Source organism: Eulemur rufifrons, chromosome 17, assembly GCF_041146395.1.
Source record: "Eulemur rufifrons isolate Redbay chromosome 17, OSU_ERuf_1, whole genome shotgun sequence".
In the NCBI taxonomy this organism is placed as follows: domain Eukaryota; kingdom Metazoa; phylum Chordata; class Mammalia; order Primates; family Lemuridae; genus Eulemur; species Eulemur rufifrons.
In genome coordinates, this window is record NC_090999.1 from 88164554 (window position 1) to 88177599 (window position 13046).

The following is a 13046-nucleotide window of genomic DNA, read 5'->3' on the forward strand; positions in this document are numbered from 1 at the left end:
ATTTATTTTCTAACTTTATTACTTCTTTGAGTTCAATTTACTGTTATTTTTCTATCTTCTCGAGATAGACTCTTAGTTCATCAATCTTTATGCCTTTTTTAATGCAATGAAAATTATAAAAGTTTCCCTTGATAAGCACAGATTCAGCTGCTTCCCTCAAGTTTTGATTATCATTCAGCTAAAAATATTTTCTACTTTACATTTTTATTTCTTTTTTGACCCATATTGTAGAAGTATAGTACTTTATTTCCAAAGGATGACTTATAAAAAATCTTTTTGTTAGTGATTTCAAGCTTAAGTTATATTGTGGTCAGAGAACATATTCTGTATTATTTCATTGTTTTCAAATATGTAGAGACTTCCTTTTCACAGAGGATCTGAATAATTTTTTGGATCCTGCCCTTGTTGGGTTTAGTATTCTATGGATTGATACGTGTCCATTAGATCGTCTGTCGGCCCTGCATTCATGTCTGTATTCTCACTGACTTTTTATCTGCTTGTTATGAGAGTTCCTGAGAGAAGTGTGTTAAAAATGTATCTCATTATGACTGTAGATTGTCTATTTCTCCTTGTAGGTCTGTAAATTTTTTCTTTATATATGTTTCTTTATATATTTTAAGGCAATTTTATTGAATGCAAACAAATCTAAACTTTTGATAAATTTTTGTTATTATATCATTCTTTATTTCTAGTGATGCTTTTTGCCTTAAAGTCTGATATTAATATGACTCTCTTTTGGTTTATCTTTTTCTTTTTTTTTTTTTTTTTTTTTAATGAGACAGAGTCTCACTCTGTTGCCCTGGCTAGATAGAGTGCCGTGGCGTCAGCCTAGCTCACAGCAACCTCAAACTCCTGGGCTTGAGTGATCCTCCTGCCTCAGCCTCCCGAGTAGCTGGGACTACAGGCATGTGCCACCATGCCCGGCTAATTTTTTCTATATACATTTTTAGTTGGCCAGGTAATTTCTTTTTATTTTTTAGTAGAGATGGGGGTCTCGATCTTGCTCAGGCTGGTCTCGAACTCCTGACCTCAAGTGATCCACCCTCCTCGGCCTCCCAGAGTGCTAGGATTACAGGCATGAGCCACCGCACCCAGCCTGGTTTATCTTTTTCTATGATTCTACTTTCATTCTTTCTGTCCTTATGTTTTAATATATCTCTTTTAAGTAGCATAAATTGGTTTTTAAATGAAGTTTAATAATCTTAAATAGAACATGTAGTCCATTGACATTTAATATTTTCACTTACATATTTGAATTTAAAACTAACATCTGTTTTCTTTCTATTGGTTTCCTGTTTTATGTCCTCCTTTTTCCCCTTTCTTGCTTTATTCTCATGTGGTGTGACAGACTTTAATATTCTATATTCCCTCCGACACACGGCATTGATAGTTATATATTCTTGTATTATTCTTAAGTACTTATACTGGAGATTACAGCATGTATTATTGATTTTTCAAAGCCTAACATTACTTTTTACTTTTATTCTCTTTCTGAGTAATGGCAGAACCTCGGGATACTTTAGCTCCTTTTGCCCTCTGTGGAATTTTATGCAATGGTGTCATGTATTTAATTTTACCCCCATAACACATTATTATTGCCTAATAAACTCATATACACTTAGATTCATCCACACATTATCATTGCTGTTCATTACTTCCTGTATTTCAGACTTTATACTTGTGATCATTTATCTTCTGCCTGAAGAATTCCATTTGGTATTTACTTAAGTGCTAGTCGGCTAGTGACAAATCATTTTATTTTTGTTTACCTGAAAATGTCTTCGTTCCTGAGGATACTTTTGCCCAGTATAAAATTATTTTCTTTCAGCGATATGACTGTGTCATTTCTTTTGACTTCTATTATTTCTATTGAGAAATCTGTTAGTCTAATTATTGCTCCCTTGAAGGTATCTGTTTTTTTTTTTATCTAAATGCTTTTAACATTTTTCTCCATATATTTTGTTTTTTAAGCAGTTTTAAAGAATTTGTGTAAGTAGATTTTTTTTAATGTATTTATCCTACTTGGGATTCATAGAGTTTTTTGATTCTGTGACTTGATGTCTCTTAACAATTTTGGAAAATTCTTAGTCACGAATTCTTCAAAAGTCACTTACAATCAATCTTACTACCCTAATACAATTACTGTCACTTGTGGGCATTCCTGTATGGTCTCTTTCACATGCAAAAAATATTTGAAGTGATATAATCATAGTGTAAAATTGTACAATTAAAATTGTAGATAAAATGTAAGGCTATGAAATGAAACCCTAGTATCACATGTATGACTTATAAAAAGATTAGCTAATCTTTTGGCAGTTATATTTTATAATATCAAAATAAATAATAACAGTCTCATGTTTTCAGTTTGCCTCTTTTGTTGTTGTAGTTTTGATTCATCACAGAAACAGACTGCTTATGTTTCATTTGTTAATCATTTATGAGTACCAAAGAGTACAGTTTTATCCATATTTAGTGGGTTTTGTTCCCAGCATATCAGAAGCAAGTTTTAGATTTCAGCTACTTATAAAATGTGGCTCTCAAAACTACATTTCAATGTCTTTAAAACCCTTTATTTTTTGTTAAGTGTATTAACTTTTTCCTTCATTTATGTAAATGACATCTTAGTTCAGTCAAATATTACTTTTCGCCTCAAACTACAATGGAACTGGCACAAATGCCTTTTTAACATTAAATTCACTTTTTGCAAATAAATGCCTAAGGAGGCCTTTGTTCATTACTAGCTGTTTGCATGATGAGTTTTTGCCTGGGAAATTTCCTTCAAGTGTTAGGATAAGGGAAGCATGAAGTCCCCTAAGATCCTCAGGAGGTGCTGGAGCCTCCTGGCTAGAACTTGACAGCAGGGGGGAGATTGCTGGGCTCTCACGTCTTGTCGTTAACATGCATAGCATGTTCTGGAGCTGGTCGTGTTCTCCCCTTCATGAGTGCCCCTGCCAAACTTTCGGTGACAAACTCTTCAAAGGATTAAAAACTAATCTTGCTTTTTATTTGCCAACCTGGACAAAACTGACAAACACTCTTCTAGACAGGTGTCATGAAGTCACACTGCTCTCACCCTCCCTGAGCTCCTTTCCCACCAGCCAGAACAGAAGCAGCAGCGTTGACCTGACCCAGAATGGGCGCCCGACACAAAACGAAGATGCCCCAAGGCATTTCACAGGTAGGCTGTGCACATGGACAGGTTTAAGACTATGTAAAGGAATATTTTTCAGCCCATGGAGAAAGATTGCAGAAGGGAAATCTAACCTTCATCAAGTACTTACTATGTACAAAGGATCTTGCATGCAATGTGCTCTTTAACTCTGGGAGGAAGGTATTGTTAGAAACCAAGAAAACTGAGGAATTGAAGTTTATCAGAAACTTTAATATGCCTGTTTCTGTGATATTCAAGTGTCGTGGAGACTATACAAACATCTAACTTAAAGTCAGTGGTCAAAAATGGTTAATTTAGGGAACATGGAAGCACAGGTTATTCCAGCATGATAATTTGGAAGTGACGAGAAGAACAAGTAAATACGGTTCTTGCAACTTGTGAAGGAGATGGATTAAACATTGATTATATTCCAAAAATTAAGGAAAATTTATTTATGCAAGAGAACTAAAATCTAGTGCCGTGAAACCCTGATGATTCCTACTTCATGCTGCATTGATCTGAGTGCTGGATGTGTCTTCCTTGACAGTTCAGGCAACACTGTTTTTAATACTTTGGAGACAATCTGTTATTAAATTGATCTGTGTATTTATGTTCTGTCCTATTCACTGTTATTTACTGCTCACCGAGGCTGCCAACTTTTAAACAGTCTTGGTATAAATGTTTGTTCCCAAACCTTTGCTGATAGATGTGTTTTATGTAACAGTTATGGAGTCCATTAACATGAAGCACTAAAACACAAAAAGAAACTAAAGAGATTTATAAGCATATGAAATGCCCTCACCAGAGACAGTTGAAATAATAAATCCAAAGTCAAAGGAACATTTGTGAAGTTGCTATGAACAGATTTACCTACTTCAAAACATGTTTTGTTGGACTGAATCATGCTGTATATAATGTTTAGCTTAAAAGGTAAAATACAAATTGACTCTCATTTATTGGTAATGATTCCGCACTGTGTTTGAGAAAATCCTACTGTTTTAGAAGAGAGAAATTCCAGTTTAAACACATCTATGTCATTTGCATTCTTGTTAAGAGAAATTGCCTGAAGGAATTTTCTTTAAAAGTTGGAAATTTAGGAAAGCTCAAAATATTTGCATTTTAAGTGACATTAAAATACTTCCAGCATTATTATTTTATGAAAGTACTTAATTCTGAGCCCAATTGCTGGTAGCAACAGTAGTCTAGAGGGAAATTTTTTCTTGACTGCAACTTGAGATATAATTAGTATCCTCAGAAACAGGCAACCCCTCCGCCCCCTACTAAAAAAAAAAGGTTGGCAAAGCAAAATGGTGGCATCTGTCTCCTCGTTAAAACATCAGATTGACAAAGTCCATGTACTTCTCTGTTTCAAAAAGTTCCAGCTCTTTTAAACATTGACATTCTTATCATTTTGTGTGTTTGGTGCTGGCCACTGGCTAACAGTGTCTGTGTGGATTTCTCCTTGAATATCTTTCCTCCATCAACTGATAAGCGAGTGGCTCCTAGGATTCTGGTGGCGAGCTCTGCTCCAGAAAGCGAGCTGATAGTACCCATTTGAGATCGTCACAGAAAGCATTCCTTCCCTTCTTGTGTTGTGTTGTTGTTGCTTGCTTGTTTTTTTCCTATTTAAAGGAGCTTGTGAAGGTCTAACAGCTACTGGGCTTTCAGGTTGAGGTGGCCCGGGAACTAGAGTGACAGTTTAACATGCTTTCCTTGGAGAGAGGAGACACTGGTATTGTAAATCTAGCCTGTATTCACTATCACAGGCCTAATCCACGGCCGTAAAATTAGAGTCAAATGTAAGATAAACTGCAAGCCACTGTTTTCACATCGATCTGTACAAACAAACTAATTATGTTATTTTAGGAGTGAAAAAAAAATTCTTAACTTTCCTTGAGCATGTAGCTCTAGGTCTGGGATTATTATAAAAAGTATTTTTGAGCAAATTAATTTTTCCTGTACAACATTTTTTAAAAAATAAAATAAAAAAGGTTAACTTTCAGGGGGAAAAAATCCAATCCCAATCCCCCAGAGTAAATACTGTTAATATTTTGGTGTTTTTCCTTCCAGTTATTCTGCTCATCCAAATTTGTATTTTATTTTTTCACTGAATACAATTAATATAATGCTCTGGGATGTCTTTTACGATGATGCGTAAATTATGAGTTTAAGACATGTTTTTGGAAGACATAAAATGGAAAGGAAAAATGCTTAAGTGCCATCTCTCCTGCAACAGCAGTAACAAAATTGTTCAAAAGCAAAGATTTTCAAATCTTGTGAACAGCGCACAGTAGTTTTCAAGTGTGGGAACTAAAAATTGAATTTGAAGAGGTAGCAGGGAGAAGTAAAAACTCCAGCCTTGATGGGCAAGGGTCTGAAGAGTCAGTCACTTCCTGGGGTGAGCACCAAGGTCCCCCACCTGCCGTAGGGCCGCTTGGCTCCCTATAGACCTCAGTGCTGTCCTCTGTGTTGCCCTGCACAGGGCGCTGCAGCCAGCCAGGCCCTGAGAGGAACGTGGCAGGGATGCCCTGCCCATCTGCCCTGCTTCTAGAGCCTCACGATATCAGAGCAGGAAGGGCTTTAGTCCAGCGCCTCTCACTTAACAGATAAGAATGCGGAGGTCCAGGGAAGTAAAACAACACAATGCAGGGCTGGTGCTGTCACCAGGCAGCAGCCCTCCCTCCCCAGGCATCTGAGGGAGAACCGGGGCCACTTCTCCACCTCTCCTCCCAGATGGCTCTGCTGCCTGCAGGGGACTGCCGAGAGCAGCGGTGGGCCCAAAGTCAGCCTGTGTTCAAGGATAAGGCCAGAGGAAAGATTTTAAATAGAGGAGGAAGAGGATTTCTATCTCCCTTTCTACCAAGGGCATATCAGAAACCCATTTAAATGATTCTGAAAAGCCTCCAAATTTTCCATTCAATGAAGGAACATGCCAGAGAACCTTAAAAACTAAAGTTTTCAACAATAAGACCTAATGAAGTCCTGCTGCTCCTTCAAGGCTTGATATAAATTCCAGAATTCTAGACTCTTGGGGCTGGAAGGGGCATTAGAAAGGTGATGTTTTGTTAAAGACTTTTAAGCTACAGTTAAAAAGAATAACAAAACCAAAGAGGTATTAATTCCATCACCAAGAGGTTACTAAACATTCCTGCCTTCAACTACAATTACTGCAGAAATAGTTTTTAATTTTTCTGAATTGAATTCCAAAACAACAGTGAGAAATTATTAGTCACTATGATGATTGTGTTTGCCTTGATTAGAAGATGGTATTGAACATCGAATTTCTGTATCATCACTTACCGTGTTCTTGCTGCTATAACAAAATACCTTAGACTGGGTAATTTATAAATCATAGAAATTTATTTCTCACTGTTCTGGAGGCTGGGAAGTCCAAGATAAGGGTGACAGCCAATTTGGTGTCTGGTGAGGGCTTGGTCTTCTAGCTGCATCTTCACATGGTAGAGGGAGGCAAAAGGGGTGAGGAGCTCCCTTGTACCTCTTTTTTTTCCTTTCTTATATTTAGCTTTTTAAAATATTGATATGTAATAGTTGTACATATTTCTGTGCTATGCGTGATATTTTGTTACATGCACAGAATGTGTAATGATTAAGCCTGGGTATTTGGAGTATCCATCACCTTGACTGTCATTTCTATGTGTTGGGAACAATCCAAGTCCTCTCTTCTAGCTACTTTGATACATATAATATATTGTTGTTAACCGTAGTCACCCTACTCTGCTATTGAACCTTAGAACTTATTCCTTCTCTCTAACTGCATTTTTGTGCCCATTAACCAACCTCTCTTTGCCCCACCCCACCCTTCCCAGCTTCTAGTCATCATCATCCTACCCTTTACCTCAATGAGATCAATTTTTTTAGCTCCCACATGTGAGTGAGAACATGTGATATTTGGCTTTCTATGCCTGGCTGATTTCACTTAACATAATGTCCTCCAGTTCCATACATGTCACTGCAGATGACAGGATTTCATTCTTTTTTATGGCTGAACAATATTACATTGTGTATATGTACCACATTTTTTTATCCATTCATCCATTGATGGCCACTTAGGTTAATTCTGTACTTTGGCTGTTGTGAATAGTGCTGTAATAAACATGGGGGTGCAGATATCTTTTGATATACTGATTTCCTCTCTTTTGAATATATACCCAGCAGGGGGATTGCTAGGATAAATACCCAGTGATGGAACTACTGGATCATATGGTAGGTAGTTCTACTTCTAGATTTTTGAGGAACCTCCATACTGTTTTCCACAGTGGCTGTACTAATTTACATTTCTGCCAACGGGACAGGAGGGTTCCCCTTTCTCCGCATCCTTGCTGGAATTTGTTATTTTTTGTCTTTTTAGTAGTAGCCATTTTAACTGAGGTGAGATGATATCTCATTGTGTTTTTGATTTGCATTTCCCTGATGTTAAGTGATATTGAACATTTTTTTCATATACTTGTTGGCCATTCATATGTCTTCTTTTCAGGAATATCTATTGAGATCTTTTGCTTATTTTTTATGTGGATTACTTGTGGGTTTTTGCCATTGAGTTGTTTGAGTTCCTTATATATTTTGATTATTAATTCTTTGGCAGATGGATAGTTTGCAAATATTTACTCCCATTCTGTACGTTGTCTCTTCACGTTGTTTCCTTTGCTGTGAAGAAGCTTTTTAGCTTGATGTAATCCCGTTTGTCTATTTTTGCTTTTGCTGCCTGTGCTTTTGAAGTCTTGCCCAAAACTTCTTTGACTAGAACAATGTCCTGAAGCATTTCCCCAATGTATTCTTCTAGTAGTTTCATACTTTCAGGTCTTACATTTAAGTCTTTAATCCATTTTGATCTAATTTTTATATATGGTAATAGATAAGGTCCTAGTTTCATTCTTCTACATATGGCGAACCCAGTTTTCCCAGCACCATGTATTGGACAAACTGTGCTTCCATAAAGTATGTTCTTGGTGCCTTTGTTGAAAATCATTTGGCTGTAAATGTGTGAATTTATTTCTGGGTTCTCTACTCTGTTCCATTGGTCTACATATCAGCTTTTATACCACAACCATGCTGTTCTGGTTACTATGACTTTGTAGTATACTTTGAAGTCAGATGATGTGATGCCTTCAGATTTGTTCTTTTTTCTCAGGATTGCATTGGCTATTTGGGGTCTTTTGTGGCTCCATATGAATCTTAGGATTTTTTTTTTCCTATTTCTGTGAAGAATGTCCCTGGTATTTTGATAGGGATTGTATTGAATCTGTAGATCGCTTTGGGTACTATGGACATTTTTAACAATATTAATTCGTCCCATCCATAAGCATAGGATATCTTTCCATTTTTTGTGTTCTTTTCCATTTCTTTCATCAGTGTGTTAGTTTTCTTTGTAGAGATCTTTCACTTTTTGATTAAATGTAAAACTAGGTATTTTGGGGTAGCTATTATAAATGAGATTGCTTTTTTATTTCTTTTTCTTGATTTATATAAGCTATTTGTTTATATAAATGCTACTGATTTTTGTATGTTGGTTTTGGATCATACAACTTTACTGAATGCATTTATAAATTCTAAGACATCTTTGGTGGAGTCTTTACATTTTTCTAAATATAAGATCATATCATCTGCAAACAAGGATAATTTGGCTTCTTCCTTTCCAATTTGGATGCCCTTTATGTCTTTTCTTTTTTTGTTGATTTTCTGTCTGGATGATCTGTCCATTAGTGAAAGTAGAGGTGTTGAAGTCCCCTACTAGTATTATATTGCAGTCTGTCTCTGCCTTCAGATTTATTAATATTTGCTTTATCTATTTGAGTACTCTAGTATTGGGGGGTATATATATGTGTATATATATATAAATTATATTTGTATACATTGTATATATAAATTGTATTTATGTACATTGTATATATATAAATTGTGTGTATATATAAATTGTATTATATATATAAATTGCTAATCCTCTTGCTGAATTGACCCTTTTATCATTATATAGTGACCTTCTTTATCTCTTTTTACCATTTTTGACTTGAAATCTATTTTATCTGCTATAAGTATAGCTACTCTTGCTCTTTTTTTGGTTTCCATTTGCCTGGGATATATTTTTCTACCCCTTTACTTTCAGTCTATGTGTATCTTTATAGGTGAAGTAAGTTTCTTGTAGGCAGCATATAGTTGCATATTGTTTATTAATCCATTCAGCCACTCTATGTCTTTTAATTGGAGACTTTAGTCATTTAAATTCAATGTTATTTTGATAGGTAAAAACTTACTATTGCCATTTTGTTACTTGTTTTCCAGTTGATTTGTAACTTCTCTCTTCCTTTATTACTGTCTTCCTTTGTGGTTAAGTGATTTTTCTTGTATTACAGTATGTTTTAATTCCTTGCTTTTTATTTTTGGTGTATGTATTATAGGTTTTTGCTTTGTGGTTACCATGAGGCTTACAAAAAGATCTTATAGTTATAGCAAGTTATATTAAACAGATGACAACCTAACTTTGATTGTAAGGAAAAGAAAGAAAAAAAGAGAGAAAGAGAGAGAGAGGGAGGGAGGGAAGGAAGGAAGGAAGGAAAAAAGGAAGGAAGATAAGGAAGAGAAGGAAGGGAGGGAGGAAGGGTGGAAGGAAGGAAGGAAGGAAGGAAGGAAGGAAGGAAGGACAGACAGACTAAAAAATTCTACACTTTAACTCCATACCCCCCTCCCCATACCTCTTTTATAAGGTCATTGATCCCATTCATGAGGGACTTAATCACTTCCAAAAGGTCCCACCTCTTGATGCTATCATATTGGGGATTAAGTTTCAACATATGAATTTGAGGAGATACATTCAGACCATAGCAATCACTAAATGTTTAATTGTATCAGCTCTGAATTTACCCATGTGGTAAATTGTTTAATGACCCCAAATCCCCTCCTCCCCTTTCCAACCCCATTATGCACTCCTTTTTGTAATGTGACTTTGCTTCTCAACCTATCCAGAAGTGGTGTCCATTTCATCAGCCCCTTGAATTTTAGCAGACCTTGTTTGCTCTGACCAATAGAATGTGGTAGAAGTGAGGTTGTTTGTGTTCCTGAGCCTAGGCATCAAGTAGCCTCGCAAGTGCTGCCTTCACCTCTTGGAGCACTGCTCTGGGACTGCGGTGTAAGGAAGCTGGGCTAGCCTGCACGAGACTGGGTGCACATGGAGGAGAACCGAGGCACCCCAGCCAGCACCAACTGCCAGATATGGGAGTGAGGCTGTCTTAGCCTTCCAGCCGGATAACCTTCCAACTGCATGGAGCTATGTGAGTAAGCACAGGCAAAACCAGCATGGAAACTGCCCAGCCAACTCACAGAAGTGTGAGAAATAATAAGCCATTATTGTTTTAAGACACTAAGTTTTGGGGTGATTTGTTGGGCAGTAATAGATAATTCATGCACCCTGTCATAATCTTTTAATCTGTAATTATGTTACAGAAGCTTATTTGCTTAAGGGAATCCTTTATCATTCCTCTGCATTGTTCCCTTGTTCCTCATGCAGAGTTAGACTTCCTGTTAGGAAAGTTGCTTACTTGTGTGATAAAAGAATACCCTGAACTTCCAAGGTTAGTAGAGGAGGGAGAATCTTTGTGTGTGTGTGTGCGCAAATACTGTTTGTTTATTTATTTATTTATTTATTTTTATTTCAGCTTATTATGGGGGTACAAAAGTTTAGTTTATGTATATTGCCCATGCTCCCCCACCCCACCTCCCGAGTCTGAGCTTCAAGCGTGTCCATTCCCCAGACAGTGCGCATCGCACTCATTATGTAGGTATGCACCCATCCCCTCCCCCCCCCCCCCGACACATCTGCCCGACACCCAGTTGGTGTTATTCCCAAATGTGCACTTAGCTGATGATCAGGGAAACCAATTTGCTGGTGAGTACATGTGGTGCTTGTTTTTCCATTCTTGGGATACTTCACTTAGTAGAATGGGTTCCAACTCTCTCCAGGAGAACATAAGAGATTCTATATCACCGTTATTTCTTATAGCTGAGAATCTTATATAGGGAGTGCTGCTCCTCCCTTTCTTCTCTTCAACCATCACCACCCTGGCACCGACACAGACCCACCCCCAGGTGGAGCTGGACCTGCCAAAGGCTTGGGAAGAAGGGAAAGGGGGAAAAACACTCATGTACCCACCGCACATGTGCATGTCTGTATTGTATTAGAGTGTGTGTGTGTGTGTGTGTGTGTGTGTGTGTGTGTGTGTTTGGAGACAGAGAGATGAAGAAGAATTGGCTCACCTGACTGTGGAGGCTGAGGAGTCCCATGATCTCCCATCTGCAGGCTGGAAACTCAGGAGAGCTGCTGATGTAATTCAGTCCAAGCCTGAAGGACTATGACTGGGCAGAGGATGACGTAGATCCCAGTATGAGGGCAGGAGAAAAAAGGAGTAAAATCCTCCTTTCTTCACCTTTTATTCTCTCAGGCCCTCAACAGATTAAATGATGCCACCCGCATTGGGAAGGACCATCAGATTTACTAAGTTCACCAATTCAAATGCTATTCTCATCTGGAAACACCCAGTAGACCCACCCAGAGAAAATGTTTGACCTGGATACCCCATGCCTATTCAAGTTGACACATAAATTAGCTTGGCACATAGATTAGCCTTTATGTATATATATATCTAAAAACCATTATATACTGTACTAACATTATATATCATATATGTAATATTAACGTATATAATAGTTGACATTTGATGTAATATATAAAGTATGTATCATATATACAGAAAAGCTAAGGTCACATAGCTAGTGAGGGGGAACTAGGATTCAAACCCAGCACTCTGGCTCCAGAGTCTGTACTGTCAACAACTACCCTCCACTGCCACAAAGAAACACCTACAGTGACCCCTAGGTGCGGTTATCTTAGGAGCCCTCAGGTACCAACCCGTTCTAATGGGGTTTCCTGCTGCAAAGACTCCTTATCTAACTCCCAGCCTGCCTCGCTGGTCCAGACGCTGTTCTTCCTCCACCGCCGGGGAGCACCCTCTTGTCTGAACTCTCAGAGTCCAGATGAGTAATGTGGAGAATTCCTGTTCCCTTTAGGGTGTGGCAGATACTCTAAATTACTGCACTCAACATTCTTTCTAATTTCACTTCAATTTTCTTTCTTGTACTTTGCAGGGTGGAATGCTACAATTACATTATCCCAAGATTCCCTTGTAGTTAGTCCCCACACGTGACCTAGCTGTCACTGAGAAGATATACTGCTTGAGACTAGGAGACAAAGATACCAAATATGAGTGGTGGCTCTGCAGAGAGAGATCAAATCTGGCAATTGCAGTGAGCCAGGCACCTGGATGTCCTGGGACAGCTGTGCTGGGGACTTTGGAGTCTAAAGCCCAGTTCTCTAGCCTTTCCAGAAATTCCACAAGGTACCCAATACCTTTTAATAAACCCTTCTCTGCTTAAACTACCTAACATGGGTTGTGTTGTCTGCACTCAAAAATCCTGACCAATACAGGGGATACTGCACCCCCAACCATTGGAATGGGCCCTACAGAGCACATTGGAACACAGTAGCTCAATTCCATTTGAGTACCTACAAGATCATTTCCCTTGATTTCAATTTCCACCTGTCAGCTCCAACGTAAGAGTGGAAACGCCAAGTTCATACTGGAGAGAATAGGAGGGAATCCATAAAACCTGGTTCAAAGAACAAGTGTTGAGTCAGGGATAGGCTGAGTCAGCAACAAAATCAACCCACAGAGACCTCAGGCCTCAGCAGAAATAAGCAAGAGAATCCACATCCGAAGAGCAAGGTCACGTTGGCTGGAGAAGTAAAGCCAGGATACGAGGTCTCAATTGAGTTTCATCAACAGCATTTCGCCAAGTCAGGAACACTTTATGAAGAGCGCTGGCCCCC